This window comes from Equus przewalskii, chromosome 12, assembly GCF_037783145.1.
Source record: "Equus przewalskii isolate Varuska chromosome 12, EquPr2, whole genome shotgun sequence".
NCBI lineage: Eukaryota > Metazoa > Chordata > Mammalia > Perissodactyla > Equidae > Equus > Equus przewalskii.
In genome coordinates, this window is record NC_091842.1 from 39363965 (window position 1) to 39378811 (window position 14847).

The window sequence follows — 14847 nt, forward strand, 5'->3', positions numbered from 1 at the left end:
AGGTTGCAGATTCCACCTGGCACTGCTGGTGGGGGCGGGGGGGGGGGGCGGGTTGGGCGGGGCAGGAGCTGTGTTTTCTGATCCCAACCTGTCTGCTGCAAGTTGTGTTGGTAGGGCTGCTCTACATTTGCCTGGCCTGGCCACAGCTGCCTGGAGGGTCATGCCACATGCACAAGTGGGGACTCTGTGCTCCACTGGTGCATTGCTCTTGTGCAGGCAGGACCACTGTGCTTGGCAGGGGACAACCAACTGAGCTGCTGCACTATGCAGGAGGGGAGGGGTGCTTTCTTTTGCATGCAGGCTGGCTCTCTGCTTGCAGGCAGCTTGGCTAAGTCATTGTGTTTGGCATGTGGGGTTCCCTCATGGAGGCTGAGCTGCAGCCACTTGGCAGGGAGTGTTCCCACCGTGGGTGCTCCCATTGGCTGGGCCACCACTCTGAAAGTGTTTGCATGCAGGCCAGGCTGCCCCCGCCTCCTCTTGCAGTCATCCTGGCCACTGTGTGAGGACCTGCAACCTGGATCACTGTAGCCAGGGACGGGGAGGGGTCTGCTTACCCAGTTCCACCACTTCCCAGGGATCCAGTCCACCCACCTTCAGATGTGTGGCTGCATGGATCTCTCTGGCATCTGTAGTGTTGTGTAGGGAACCCTCTGTTGGTTAATGAATGTCTATTTGTAACTTAGAGGGGAGAGACAAAGGGGAAAACTCACTCCACCATGATGCTGACGTCAGCTGTCACTTAACTTATGAATTCCAATTCTCTGTGAAACTCTCCATCTTACCTATTTTCTATAATATGTTAATCAGTTATTTTAAAGTCCATGTCCAATAACTCTATCGTAATCTCCAGTGGGTCTATCACCTTTTTTCCCATGCTGTTGTTTCTTAGTATGCTTAGTAACTTGATGGAGTGTCAGGCACTGTGAATCACAGAAACGCAGAGGGTCCAGATGGTATCTCTCTCCAGGGTGGGCAGCAGAGGGGTAGGCCACCGCATACCAGTCAGGGGCTCAGCTGATGCCGAGCTCACCTGCAGCCCTTGTGAAGTCCAATCTACCTGTGGCTTGCCCCCACCCCCAGAGCACCCCCCAAGGGTCCCAGCTGAGAGCCTGGGGTGTTTCTTATGGCCATTCCTCCTGGACAGGCCCTGAACTCTTCCTTAGCACCATAAAACTGCCAAAGATCCTGCTCTGTTTTTCATCCACTTCCTGCTTCTCTTCCCCAAGCAGCTTCATCATCAAATACCTTGAGAGGAAACTGCTGCTGAGTGTCAACTTCACTTCTCTGGCCCCCTTCCTCTCAGGGATCTCAACCCTCAGTCCTGCTGCCTCCGCAGGCCTAAACCCCCATCTCAGTATTCCCAGCCCCACGAGACTGCATGGAGCTCCTGTGGCTTCTCTGCCCTTTAGCAATCACCCTTGGCCAGCCAGTGCCCTAAGAGGAAAAGCCAGTGCAGGAAGCAGGGCTCACCTCCTCAAGCTTCCCTCTGGGTCATGGCTGCCAGGGAAGCTCTGCAGTCCTTCAAGCAGATGCCTTCTGATTTACAGCCACTTCCTTGAGTCCTCAGCAGGCATTGGTTTACTGAGAGCTACTCCATGGGCAGAAGCAGTCTGTTTTCATTACCTATAATGAGTCACTGAAATGGGAGTTGGAGAAGATGTGGGCTGATAACTAGGCAAGCTGGTCTCACTAGCATAGCCCGCATGGACATCAAGCTATAAATGTCCTGTGCAGAGGTAAGGCAGCCAATGAGAGACAGCCAGAAGGGACACAGGCCATTCCCCTCTGCCCAACCTAGTCTCTAAGACTGAAGGCCTCTCTGATGAATGCATGAAGGAACAGGCTTCAGCCACTGGGCCAGACTCTTCAGCTTCCACATCCCACATCCTAGTGGAATGGAGGCATGTAACCAAGGATAATAAGGTAGCACCAAAGTTATGGCTCCTACTGGGAGGGCAGGGCAGCTCCCTGTGGGCTAAGGAGCTGTCAGAGTTGTACTCAGGTAAAGCACAGCCACAAAGCAGAGCTCAGAACCACTATGCCTGTCATGGAGGTCCCATACTTCTATATGATTCCAACTGTATGTTCAGGAAAAGGTAAAACTATAGACAGTAGTAAAAAGATCAGTGGTTGCCAGGGGCTCAAGGGAAGAGGGGGGGTTGACTAGGAGGCACATAGGAGACTTTTTAGGGCTCTATTTTTTTTAGGGTATTATCAACTATTCTGTTTGATATTATAATGTTGGACACATGCCATTATACATTTATCAAAACCCATAAAATGTATAACAGCAAGAGTGAACCCTAATATAAATTATGGACCTTAGTTAATAATGTATTAATATCAGCTCATCAACTGTAACAAAGATACCACACTAATGCAAGATGCTAAAAATAGGGGAAACTGTGTGTGAGGAGAGTGAGGGTATATGAGAACTCTGTACTTTCAGCTCAATTTCTCTATAAACCTAAATCTGCTCTAAAAAATAAAGTCTACTAATTTTTCAAAAATAAAGTGAAGGCCAGACTGACTTCTGGCACGACAGCATGAAGAGCTATGCTGACCTGCTCCCCAGTGAAACTGGTGAAAACCAAAAAAGAAGACAACCCTTTAAAGTAGCTGGAAATGGCCCTAAGGACGAACAACTAAAGAAACGTCTATGAAAATTCAAAATTCGATAATTAAGGCACGTGTCTGCGGCCTGCTCCTCCCCTCCCCGACCCAGTTCAGCAGGCGGAGACCCCACCCAGACTACTGCCATCAAGAACACAGGGCTCCCTCTCCCCCCAGCACCTAGCATCCTGCCCCCAGCTGCCTGTTCCTGAGGCTAAGTTCCAGGTGGGTACGGTTAATGGGGGGTGGGAGGGGGTTCTCTTCTTCTGCCCAGCCCCCAAATCATGGAAGGGAGGCTTTATCTTGAGCACGGGTCCTGAACATCCTTGCTAGTCAGCATATTTAACACTGCACGAACACAACAGAAGAGGGAACTCTGAAAAGATAGAAAGCTGTCTGGGGGCTGGCCCCGTGGCCGAGTGGTTAAGTTCGCGCAGTCCACTGCAGGCGGCCCGGTGTTTTGTTGGTTCGGATCCTGGGCGCGGACATGGCACTGCTCATCAAACCACGCTGAGGCAGCGTCCCACGTGCCACAACTAGAAGGACCCACAACGAAGAATATACAACTATGTACCAGGGGGCTTTGGGGAGAAAAAGGAAAAAAATAAAACCTTTAAAAAAAAAAAAAGAAAGCTATCTGAACCAAGTTTCCTTCTAATAATTCCGGAAAACTAAATTCATGAAAAAATGAGCAAGAGAAAAGTATGAAGTGAAATACTATATAATGTTACTACAAGAAAAAAGAAAACGAAGAGCAAAAGAACATTCCTACAAAGAATAAAAGCATCCCAGGAAGACATGCTCAAAAGGCCAGATCAAAACTGTAATGTACTATTTCAAAACAAGCTTAAAAACACTACAGATATTATACAAGACGTGAAAGAACATCATAACTCAACATTTTTAAAATTCTGAAATGAGACAATTTAAGAATTAGAAATACAAGAAGAAATCATTTCAGAAGTGAACACTAAAGTAGAAGGAACATGAGAGCAAATGAACAAAATAAATACTGCTTCAAGAGAAATAGCAGGGGGCCGGCCCCGTGGCCAAGTGGTTAAGTTCGTGTCCTCCACTTTGGTGGCCCAGGGTTTCGCCGGTTCAGACCCTGGGCTCGGACAAGGCATCGCTCATCAAGCTATGCTGAGGCGGCATCCCACATAGTACAACCAGAAGGACCTATGACTAGAATATACAACTATGTACTGGGGGATTTGGGGAGAAGAAGAAGGAGAAAAAAAAAAGAAGATTGGCAACAGATGTTAGCACAGGTACTAGTCTTTAAAAAAAAAAGGAGAAGACTGGTAACAGATGTTAGCACAGGTACTGATCTTAAAAAAAAAAGAGAGAGAAATAGCATGTCTACTCATGTCCATCAGAATGGCTATAATTAACAAGAAAAGAAATAACCAGTGTTGGAGAGGATATGGAGAAAAGGGAACTCTTGAACACTGCTGGTGGGAGTGCAAACTGGCCACTATGGAAAACAGTATGAAGAGTCCTCTCAAAATTAAGAATAGGACTACCATACGATCCAGCTATTGCACTACTGGGTATTTATCCAGAGAAGGTGAAAACACGAATGCATAAAGATACATGCACCCCTATGTTCACTGCAGCATTACTCACAACAGCCAAGGCTTGGAAGCAACCTAGATGCCCATCAAGGGACAAATGGATAAAGATGTGGTACATATTACACAATGGAATACTACTCAGCCCTAAAAAAAAGATGAAATCTTGCCATCTGTGACAACATGAATGGAAGTTGAGGGTACTATGCTAACCGAAATAAGTCAGAGGGAGAAAGTCAAATACCATATGACCTCATTCATAAATAGAAGATAAAAACAACAACAAACAAACACATGCAGACAGAGATTGGATTGGTGGTAACCAGAGGGGAAAAGGGGTAGGAGGAAGGCAAAGGGGGTGATTAGGCACATGTGTATGGTGTTGGATGGTAATTAGTCTTTGGGTGGTGAACATGATATAATCTACACAGAAATCAAAAATATATTGATGTACACCTGAAATTTATATAACGTTATAAACCAATGCTACCTCAATAAAAAGAGAGAGAGAGAGAGAAATAACAGGTATAAAAGGAAAACTAACAAAGACCAAAAATAAATGAAGAGAAAAACAGTTTGAGAGAAACTGACAATTGGTGACGATAGGCAAAGAAGATACAACATAAAGATAACTGAGTTTCTGGAGAGGAAAGACCAACCCCAGAACTAGAATAAATGTTAAAAACTTAAAATGAACATGTGATTTAAAAGGAAAAGAAAATTATCTATATATTTTTTAAATAATTAATTTCCATCAGACTTTATGACAGCAACACTTTGTGCCAAAAGAAAATGAAGTCATAGATTTAAGATATTCAAGGGGAAAATGTGTGATCCGAGGATTTTCTTTTTTTTTTTTTAATTTTATTTTTTTCCTTTTTCTCCCCAAAGCCCCCTGGTACATAGTTGTATATTCTTCGTTGTGGGTCCTTCTAGTTGTGGCACGTGGGACGCTGCCTCAGTGTGGTTTGATGAGCAGTGCCATGTCTGTGCCCAGGATTCAAACCAACGAAACACCGGGCCGCCTGCAGTGGACTGCGCGAACTTAACCACTCGGCCACGGGGCCAGCCCCGATCTGAGGGTTTTCTATCCAGTAAAACTGACCTTCAAGTATATAGGGCACCAATTGTTACCAACATGCAAGAACTCAGCGAATCTTGTTCTCAGGAATTCTAAATAAAGAATGTACTAGAGAATGAGCTAGAGTGACTAGAAGACATCAACATAAGGAACTGATGATGAGTGAACTATAGTTACTTGTAGAACTAAGACTAAACAAGGGTTAAAAGGAAGAGACAATATTATATAATGGCTACATGATCTGATATAGATAGAGTACATTGTAAAAAAAAAAGTGAGAGGAGACTGGAAATAGCATGTGCGAAAAATTTTTCTAATGTTTTCAATAATCATAACAGTCGTGATAGCATTTTATAAATAGGCTAGGGTATATGTAATGTGACATAAAACAAATTAAGTCTGGAATATTGCCTTTCTATTCTCCCCTTTGTCCTTGAAAATCGGACTCTTAATATGGAATAAAGGAGATACATATGTCATAAAGAAGTTGTTAAGGAAAAACCTTGTAGTTTAAATAGAAATAGTATGAACTCACAAGGTTTTTTATCTTAAATATATGTACCTCCTAGCTCTGATCACCGAAAAGGCTTGGAAACAATGGCCAACTCGATACCAATGAGCATTCCTAGTACCAAGATTGTGGTCTTGAAATCCCATTTCCTAGTAAAAGAAACCAAGGTTTCTTGAAGAAATAGCTGATTCCAAGTCTAGGGGCAGGAAATGCATAAGATGAGCTCAAAACATCTTGACATACCCCTGGAGGAGTTCAGAACATACCACCTCAAAATAAAACTAAAGGAAAACTAACTGGTCACCTTCTGAGGATGACAGAGAACCAATTCATTACAATAAAAACTGGATAAAGGAAAGAATCAAAGATTTAGCCTGCCTTTCCTAGATGAACTATACCAGAGTAACCAAATAGTAGCTAAAGGGAAGGCTGTCTTTATCAAATTATTCCAGCTAATATATGAAAACCAAATTATAATATCACTATCATGCAATCTCCAATGAAGTAATAGAGCTAGGCACTGAGCATCAATGGCTGCTACTAGTAAAAAAGACCAAAAACCGTACATTATGTACCTCCTGATAAATGAATATAACACTATCTACAGCCTTGCCAAAGGGATTAAATCCTAGTCTGATAAAGCCTCGGATCCAGTTGTAAATGTGCAGGAATTACAGAGGATAGAGGAGCATGTCAAACTGTACTACAACAATGGTAATAAGCAAAATCCAAGCTGTGGAAAACTCTACAAATCAACCTAATGTCCTGCAACAGACACATTATAAGGAAAATAAAGGGACTGAAGAGAAGCATATAGATCAAGAGACTCAAAAGGCAGATCAATTTTTTTTTTTAAATGGACAAGACTAAACTAAGGGGGCTAAGATAGGGTCCTGGTAAAAGTACTACCGGCATGATGGCCCACAAGATGCGTAAGGATGTGGAGAAGAGAAGGCAAAGGGGTCAATGGACCAGAAGTTCCTATTAAAGTTAGAGAAAGGATGTCGTAGTAGCCAACCCCCAAAATGTAAACCCCAGATTCCCTGGGATTTGGGGAAGGAGGATAATTGGGGAGGCGATCAATTTGTATTTAGACAGATCTGGGCTGAGTCCTGGATCTGCTTTATTAGCTTTGTGACCTTGGGCAAATTATTGACCCTGAGACAATTTCCTCATTTATAAATGAGTACAACATTTATCTCACAGGGCTTTTCAGAGGATTAAGGGAGATAACGGATGGAAAAGGCCAAAGAAATTGCCTAGGACATAAGTCATAATTTTTTTCCTCCTAGAGGTAAAACTCAGCATTTATTTGGAGCCCACTCAGGTTCAAAATTAAAAGTTTTCTTCATTAATTACAGTCATACGTTGCTTAACAACGGGAATATGTTCTTAGAGATGCGTTGCTAGGCGATTTCATCGTCGTGCAAATATCACAGAGTATACTCACACAAACCTAGATAGTACAGTCTACTCCACACCTAGGCTATATAGCACTAACTTTATGGGACCACCTATGTTTGTGCTGTCCGTTGTTGACTGAAACGTCGTTATGCAGCGCGTGACTGTACATAGAGCTTTTCAGTCTCCGAAAATGTTACCTAATCACATGAATGTGACTAAATGATGCGACAAATTATATGACTAAGTGAATGTGACATGATCTGATAAATACGACGTGAACTTTTTGAAAGGAAAGCCATACTCATAAATTTTCCTTGTATTTATAGCCAATCTACTGACCCAATGAAATACTTAGTGGGGCAATAAATGGAAATTAGAATTTAAAAATACTGAGGATAATGCTCTATTTCTTACGCTGGAGGGTAGGCACACTTGGGTTTATCAATATTCTTTAAACTACTTATGTTCATTGGTATACAATGTTTCACAATATTTTTAAACTGAAAAACCAGCTTTCAGTCACTACTGCTTTCTCCTAAGAACTGAGAGTTCATTCTGATTGCATCAAAGAACTGGCAAACTTTTAAAAATAAAAGGCCCGTTACTATTATCATTAAAAATAAACAAACGTATATTGTCACATGTATTCCATTGTATACCACATTTTGTTTATCTATTCATCCACTCATGCGCATTTGCGTTGTTTCCACCTTTTGGCTATTGGGAGCAGGACTACAAGTTTTTGTTCAAACACCTAAATTCTTTCGGGCAAATACGTAGGAATAGAATTACTGGGCCATATTGTAATTCTATGTTTAATGTATTGAGGACCACTAAACTGTTTTCCACTGCAGCCACACCATTATGAACCTTTAGTAACTTATCAGGGTTCCAATTTCTCTACATCCTCACCAACACTTGTTTTCTGTTTTTCGGAGTTTTTAAACATGGCTGTCCTAGTGGGTGTGAAATGGTGTCTCCCCGTGGTTTGGATTTGCATTTCTCTGATGACGAATGATGTTGAGCGTCTTTTTAAGTGCCTTTTGTTTCGGAGAAATGTCTGTTCAAGTCCTTTGCCTATTTTCTAATTGAGTTGTCTTTTTTGTTGTTGAGTTGTAAGAATTCTTTGAATATTGCAGATACTAGACCCTTATCTGATATATGATTTTCAAATATTTTTTCCCATTCTGTGGGTTATCTTTCCACTCTCTTGACAGTGTCCTTTGATGCACACAATTTTTGTGTGTGTGTGTGAGGAAGATTGTTGCTGAGCTAACATCTACATCTATGCCAATCTTCCTTTATTTTGTATGTACCCCGGGATGCTGCCACAGCATGGCTTGATGAGTGGTGTGTAGGGCCACACCTGGGATCTGAACTGGCAAACCCTGGACTGCTGAAGCAGAACATGCAAATTTAACCATTATGCCATGGGGCTGGCCCAAAAAGTTTTAAATTTGGATGAAGTCCAATTTATCTTTTGTTTCTTGCTTGTGCTTTTGGTGTCAAATCTGGAATCCACTGTCAAATCCAAGGTCATGCAGATTTATCTGTTTTCTTCTAAGAGTTTTATGGTTTTGCTCTTATATTTAGGTCTTTGATCCATTTTGAGTTAACTTCTGTATTTGTATGAGGTAAGGATCCAACTTTTGTTCTTTTACATGTGGATATTCTGGTGTCCCAGCACCATTTGTTCAAGAGATTATTCCTTCCCCATTGAATAGTCTTGGCCTTCTTGTACAAAATCAATTGCCCATGAATGTAGGGGTTTATTTCTGGACTCTCAATTCTATCCCACTGATCTATACTTTTAGTCTTATGCCAGTAGCACAGAGTCTTGATTACAGAAGCTTTGTAGTAAGGTTTTTTTGTTTTTGGGGGGTTTTTTTGGTGAGGAAAATTGGCTCTGAGCTAACATCTGTGGCCAATCTTCCTCTTTTTGCTTGAGGAAGACTGCCCCTGAGCTAACATGGGTGCCAATCTTCTTCTGCTTCATATGTGGGACGCTACAGAGCATGGCTTGATGAATGGTGTATAGGTCTATGCCCAGGCTCCTAACCTGTGAACCCCAGGCCATGAAAGTGGAAAAAGCATGAACTTAACCACTATGCCACCAGGCTGGCCCCTTAGCAAGTTTTGAAATCAGAAGTGTGCATCCTCCAACTTTGTTCTTTTTCATGATTGTTTTGGCTATTTAGGGTCCCTTGGAATTCCACATGAATTTTAAGACCAGTTTTTCCATTTCTGCAAAAAACAGCTCTTGGGATTTTCACAGACTTTACAATAAATTTGTAGATCACGTTGGAGAGTATTGCCATTGCAACAATATTAAGTGGAAGATGACCTGACTTAATTTTAACATCAAAATTATGAGTGCCATTATCAATTTTATTAGGGAAAATGCTATTTTCCTAATTATGTACAGTTGAGGGTAGTACATCTGAATGGAATTTCCCCTTAAACTCATCTAGCAAAATTAATAGAACTACATCACACAAAAGGTTGCAGTGGTAGACAGAAACACAGCATAACCTAGAATGAGTTCTGTACACTTTGACGCATAAAACTTATTTCTCCTCCTGATTTCAACAATTTTGATGCAGCGTAGGAAACAGGATTATACAACAGTAAATACAAGTTTATACGACCAAAGAACTGAAAGGACTGACAACTCTTCCTTTATTCAATGTGCCCTCTCCCCAGCCCCTGCCAAGTTAAATGAGAGGAGCTGGGCAAGTTCTGGTTTTGTGATTTATAACCAAACCACAGACCTGGGACAAGGGCCTTTCATTTCTTCCAGAGAACTGTTTAAAACATTAACTCAGTGCAAGATGCCAAGTTTCCAAAAAGGAAATATTCCAGGAGGGTAAGGAAGTGATAATCATAGCATTTTCAACCTTTGCCTGTTTCCCCTGGACCCAAAAATGATCTATTCCTGTGGGCTTGGAAAACAGAGCCTCTACTTGGAATGACACTCCTTACATTGTGTCTTAATTTTTCCACACACTTCTATGTCCATATCCTCTTTTTCGTTTTTGTTTTGTTTGTTTTTTTGAGGAAGATTAGCCCTGAGCTAACATGAGCAGCCAATCCTCCTCTTTTTTGCTGAGGAAGACTGGCCCTGAGCTAACATCCGTGTCCATCTTCCTCTACTTTATACATGGGACACCTGCCACAGCATGGCTTGCCAAGCAGTGCCATGTCCACATCAGGATCTGGACCGGGGATCCCCGGGCCACTGAAGTGGAACATGTGAACTTAACCACTGTGCCCCTGGGCCGGCTCCATATTTTCTTTTTAATAAACCTTGTAACCTTTATCAAACATAAGACAATCCTGACCTTTTAATATATTAAATATTCCTTCATGTCCCTGAGTTGAGTGTTTGGCAGTGCAGCTCTGTCACAAATGCTGGCAAGGAACATGCAGTATTCCCATCAAAATAACATGGGCCTAATAAATATTGTTTCTGGACATTGTTGTACAGAGTTCATTGACCTCCCCGCCTTCCAAGGACACTGGGCCTGGGCCCTGCACAAAATAATGTGTCTGGGGTCAAAGATGGCCACTTCAGCCCTGACTCTAAGGCACAAGTTACAAAGAATATGTCCTGCGTCATGTTCCTTGTCTAGGCTGGCCACCCCGACGGGCACCTGACAGGACTTTAGAAACATCCCATCCGTGGGAACAAGAAGAAATAACTCAAAGTATCCAAATGTCTGAAACCATGAGTCAGAACCTAGAGAAAGCTTAGGATAAAAGGGAGTCACAGGCATAGAACAAGTGGAAGTCTCACTGAGGAAAGGACGCTTTGCCTCAGACCCAGACAATCTGCACTCCCACCCACCGTACATACTATTAGGACTTGCCCAGCTGATTGTGGTGTGGATGTTGTAAGTACCAATTTGTTGTCCTTCGTCCCTGTTCTTGTTCTGTTTCACTCTATCAATAAACTTTGATTGCTTAAACAACCAAGTAGCCTTGGCGGTACCTGTCATTCCTTGCCCTTTGCGGCTATGGGCAACAACTGTTCCTCAGCTTAGCCACATTGGGTGACTCTTGCCTAATTCCAGTGGAAGAGTGTGAGCCTCAGAGGTTCTGCTGGAGAGAAGTCACAAGAGGGTCCAGGTCAAGAGGGCCCCCATGGTTCACCTTGGGCCAAAGAGAAAGCTGTCCCAGATCTTTGCTCCTGGAAGGGAGGAATCATGTCTAACTCTAAATCCCAATCAGCCCTCACCCAGGTTTTGGCATCTCTTTCACACCCAGCCCGCAGGATTCGCTCAGTAGGTGTGGCTTAAATGTAGTGACCATCAGTCTCCAATCTAGAGACCATCAAAATCACCCGTGAAACTTTCAAAAGACACAGGTTGGAAACCCTGCCCAAAAGTTATTCAGCATGTGTAAGAGTGGTGTCCAAGTACTTTAGTTTAAAATATTCCACAGGTAATTCAGTTGAGAATCTAGGGTTTAAGAAACATCCCCTTCTTTAAACTACACTCAACTAACTCATTTTGCTTAAACAAATAATATGGCCAGATTTTTTTTTAGTTGGGTTGGGGGGGTGGGAAGGGCTTCTTCTCCGAGCCTCTAAGAGAATTAAGTCCAAAATTGGGCTGGGGCCCTTCATTTTCAATCGGACTGGATAAAAATAAGCACCACCTTCACAACCGTCCTTCTCAGGCACAGTATATACCTGTGCCTTCACAGTTCACATACCTTCAAAATCATGCACCATGTCCCTGTGCATTAATCATGGGGGCTTTTCCCTGTATTTTATGATGTTTTGACATCTTAAAAAGCCTGCTAGTGGGTAGAGACTGCCCTTCCCAGGGCTAGCTAATTCCTAAAGATAGTAATCAATTTACGTGGGAGCAGACTCTCATACGCAAAGCAATCAACTCCTTTATCTCACTTTCACAGACCAAGTCAACACTGCCGCTGCCCTACATAATTCCAGGGTCAGGTATCAGGCAACTAGAGACCACCCCAGAGCCCAAAGCCCACGAGCATTATTCAAACTAGCCAGTCATAAACTGTTTACCTTGCCCTGCCTTGCCTTTCTCAGGAAACAAAGGCTCTGAGCCAGGCTTTCCCCTCGCTCCTGCTTCTGCCTCTGGACCAAAACCTTCCGCGTGTGGCGTGGCATGCCCTTTTCTCTCCGGAAATGTAACAAATTCTTCTTTCAATTGCCTCTTTCAAAAGGCCTCTCCTTGATGTCACCCAGTTACCTCTATAAATTAAAATCCTGCCAGGACAAATGAGGTACCTCAGCCCACCCCTGCATCTGTGCAGCCTACCACTGTGCTGTCTACTTAACTAATCCAATTGGCAACCATATTACAAATTAACTTAGGTTTCCAAAACCAGAGAGCCAGTGCCACCTTCTAACTCCATAGCGGAAAAAGCTCTTGGAAGTTCTATTAGCGTTTGAATCCCAGCACTCAGAACTAAGTGTAGTATGACCCAGGAATGACACTCCTAGGTATATAATCCAAGAGAACGAAAAACACAAAACTTGTACATGAATGTTCACAGCACCATTATTTATAACAGCCAAAAGGCAGAAACAGCTCCAATGTCCATCACCTGAGAAGGGGATAAACAAAACGTGGTATATCCATACAAAGGAATATTATTCAGCTATTATGTAAAGAAATGAAGAATTGATTCACGCTACAACATGGATGAACTTTAAAAACATTACGCTAAATAAAAGCCAGACAGAAAAGGCCACATATTGTATGATACTGTTTACATACAATGTACAGAATAGACAAATCCATAGAAACAGAAAGATTAGCTATTGCCAGGGGATAGAGTAAGGGGGATTGGGGAATGACTGCTAATGGGTACACGGATTTCTATCGGGGGATATAAAATGCTCTGGAATTAGTGATGATGGTTGCAAAACCTTGTGGCTGTACTAAAAACCATCGAATTGTACACTTTAAAAGGGTGAATTTTATATGTGTATTATATCTTAAAAAAACTATATGTACTATCTTCCCTCCAAACTTACTCCTCCTGTGTTCATTATCTCAGTGCTTGGGACCACATTCTACTCAGCTACTCAGGCCAGAAACCTACAAATTGAAACAAATAATTAGGTCACGACCATTCAAACACCCTAACCTCTCTCCACTCCAACTCCCAATTCAGGCCCCCCGTCACTTCTCACCTAGATTATAGCAGCCTCCTAATGGGCCTCCTGGCCACCAGTCTTGTCTCTCCAGGTCAATTTTTACACTGCTACTAGAACCTCCTTTAAAAACAAAATCTTCAAATGTTCCCAATGATCCCCAGGTTGAAGTACCAACCCTTAAAACTGTTACTAAGCAAGGCTTCGCCACCTGATGGGCACAGAAGCTGACACAGTGGCACACCTGCTTTTGAGAAACAAAAGGCTTTAAACATGGTGGACCAGCAAGGAGACAGGAGGCCAAGCTCTCAAATGTCTCTCTCTCTCCCAGGCTGGGGTAGAGTTTAAGGGATTAGGGAGGGCCTGCTGGTATGCAAGGAGGGGCAGGATGAGTTTGATTGGCAGGTCAAAATTTTCTCTTCTGCGCATGCTTGCTGCCCCTGAAAAATAGCTTTAACATTCTGTTGTTCATCAGGGCCACCCCGTCCCATAGTGGTTAAGGTCAGGCGCTCTGCTTCAGCTCCCGGGGGTTCACGCATTGGGATCCTGGGTATGACCTAGCACTGCTCTCAAGCCACGCTGTGGCTGCATCCCACGTACAAAACAGAGGAAGACTGGCGCAGATGTTAGCTCATGGACAATCTTCCTCAGCAGAAGAAAAATAAATCTGTTGTTAAGATGGGATCAGTTATGGGAGGTTACTGGGAACACTACAGTAAACAATGGTAAAGCTGTTATGCAGATTTGTCTTGGCCTTCTCCAATGATAGGAGTTTCAAGAGATGTAGAGTCGCCATCCTCCACCTGGCAGAGACAGGGAGACATCCTTACAAACGGAGATTTCTCTTATAAAGGCAAATTTCCCTTACAAAAGGGTAACTTCTACCAGGTTTTCAGAGCTTTTCCTGTGTTTTCTGTTTCTTAATAACTGTCAGCTCAAAATAGCCCTTATGCCAAAGAGGCATATTTGGGAGTGACAAATTCTGTTCCTGGTCCCGAGTCCCTCAAGTTCCAGCCCGGAGGGGAACCTCTCCAGCTTCACTCTTCCCTCAATCCCCCAACAACGTGCACCAGCCAGGCCGGAGAGCGGGGGATCAGCTCAGCCTCGGCCCGCGCTGGATGACCCTTCCCCACGCAGGTACCGCCCCCCGACCTCCAGGCCTCAACCTTTCGCTGCCATCTCCGGGAGGGAAGCTCTGCCGGCCCCGTCGGGCCGCATCTGGTGCGTCCCCAAACCCCCTCCCTCCGTTTACTCCTCAGCTCCTCAGGCAGGTGTGCTCCGAGGGGGCCGCCATGCAGCCTGCGAGCATTAACTGTATGAGCCGTGGTGGACCCAAACTTCATCTTAAAACTGCGGCGGTGCCCTGAACTCACCCTGACTATCCTCCAACACTTAGACTGTAACCAGGCGCAGCGCGCAGCCGCAGCCACAGGCACAACTCAGACCTGCAGTCACACCGGCCTGCGGCGCGGCGCCCCGCCTCGCCCCTTCCGGAAACGCTCCCCACCGCGAGCCCGCGCCGCGG

General features: G+C 43.7%; 1 protein-coding gene across 4 annotated transcripts in view; it reads right to left on the reverse strand.

Moving 5' to 3' along the window:
- DNASE1 (deoxyribonuclease 1) overlaps window positions 1-14845 on the reverse strand; it is a 28768-nt gene extending 13923 nt beyond the window's left edge. The window contains exons 1-3 of one of the 4 annotated variants that reach the window (XM_070568633.1): window positions 14696-14827; window positions 13362-13445; window positions 13203-13266 (exon numbers count right to left, since the gene is read on the reverse strand). The gene's annotated coding sequence lies outside the window, so the exon portion shown is untranslated. Of the gene's footprint in view, window positions 1-13202; window positions 13267-13361; window positions 13446-14695 lie in introns of all 4 variants that reach the window. The other 3 variants (XM_070568636.1, XM_070568634.1, XM_070568635.1) reach the window with 3 other exon arrangements.
- Window positions 14846-14847: the final 2 nt, after the last annotated feature.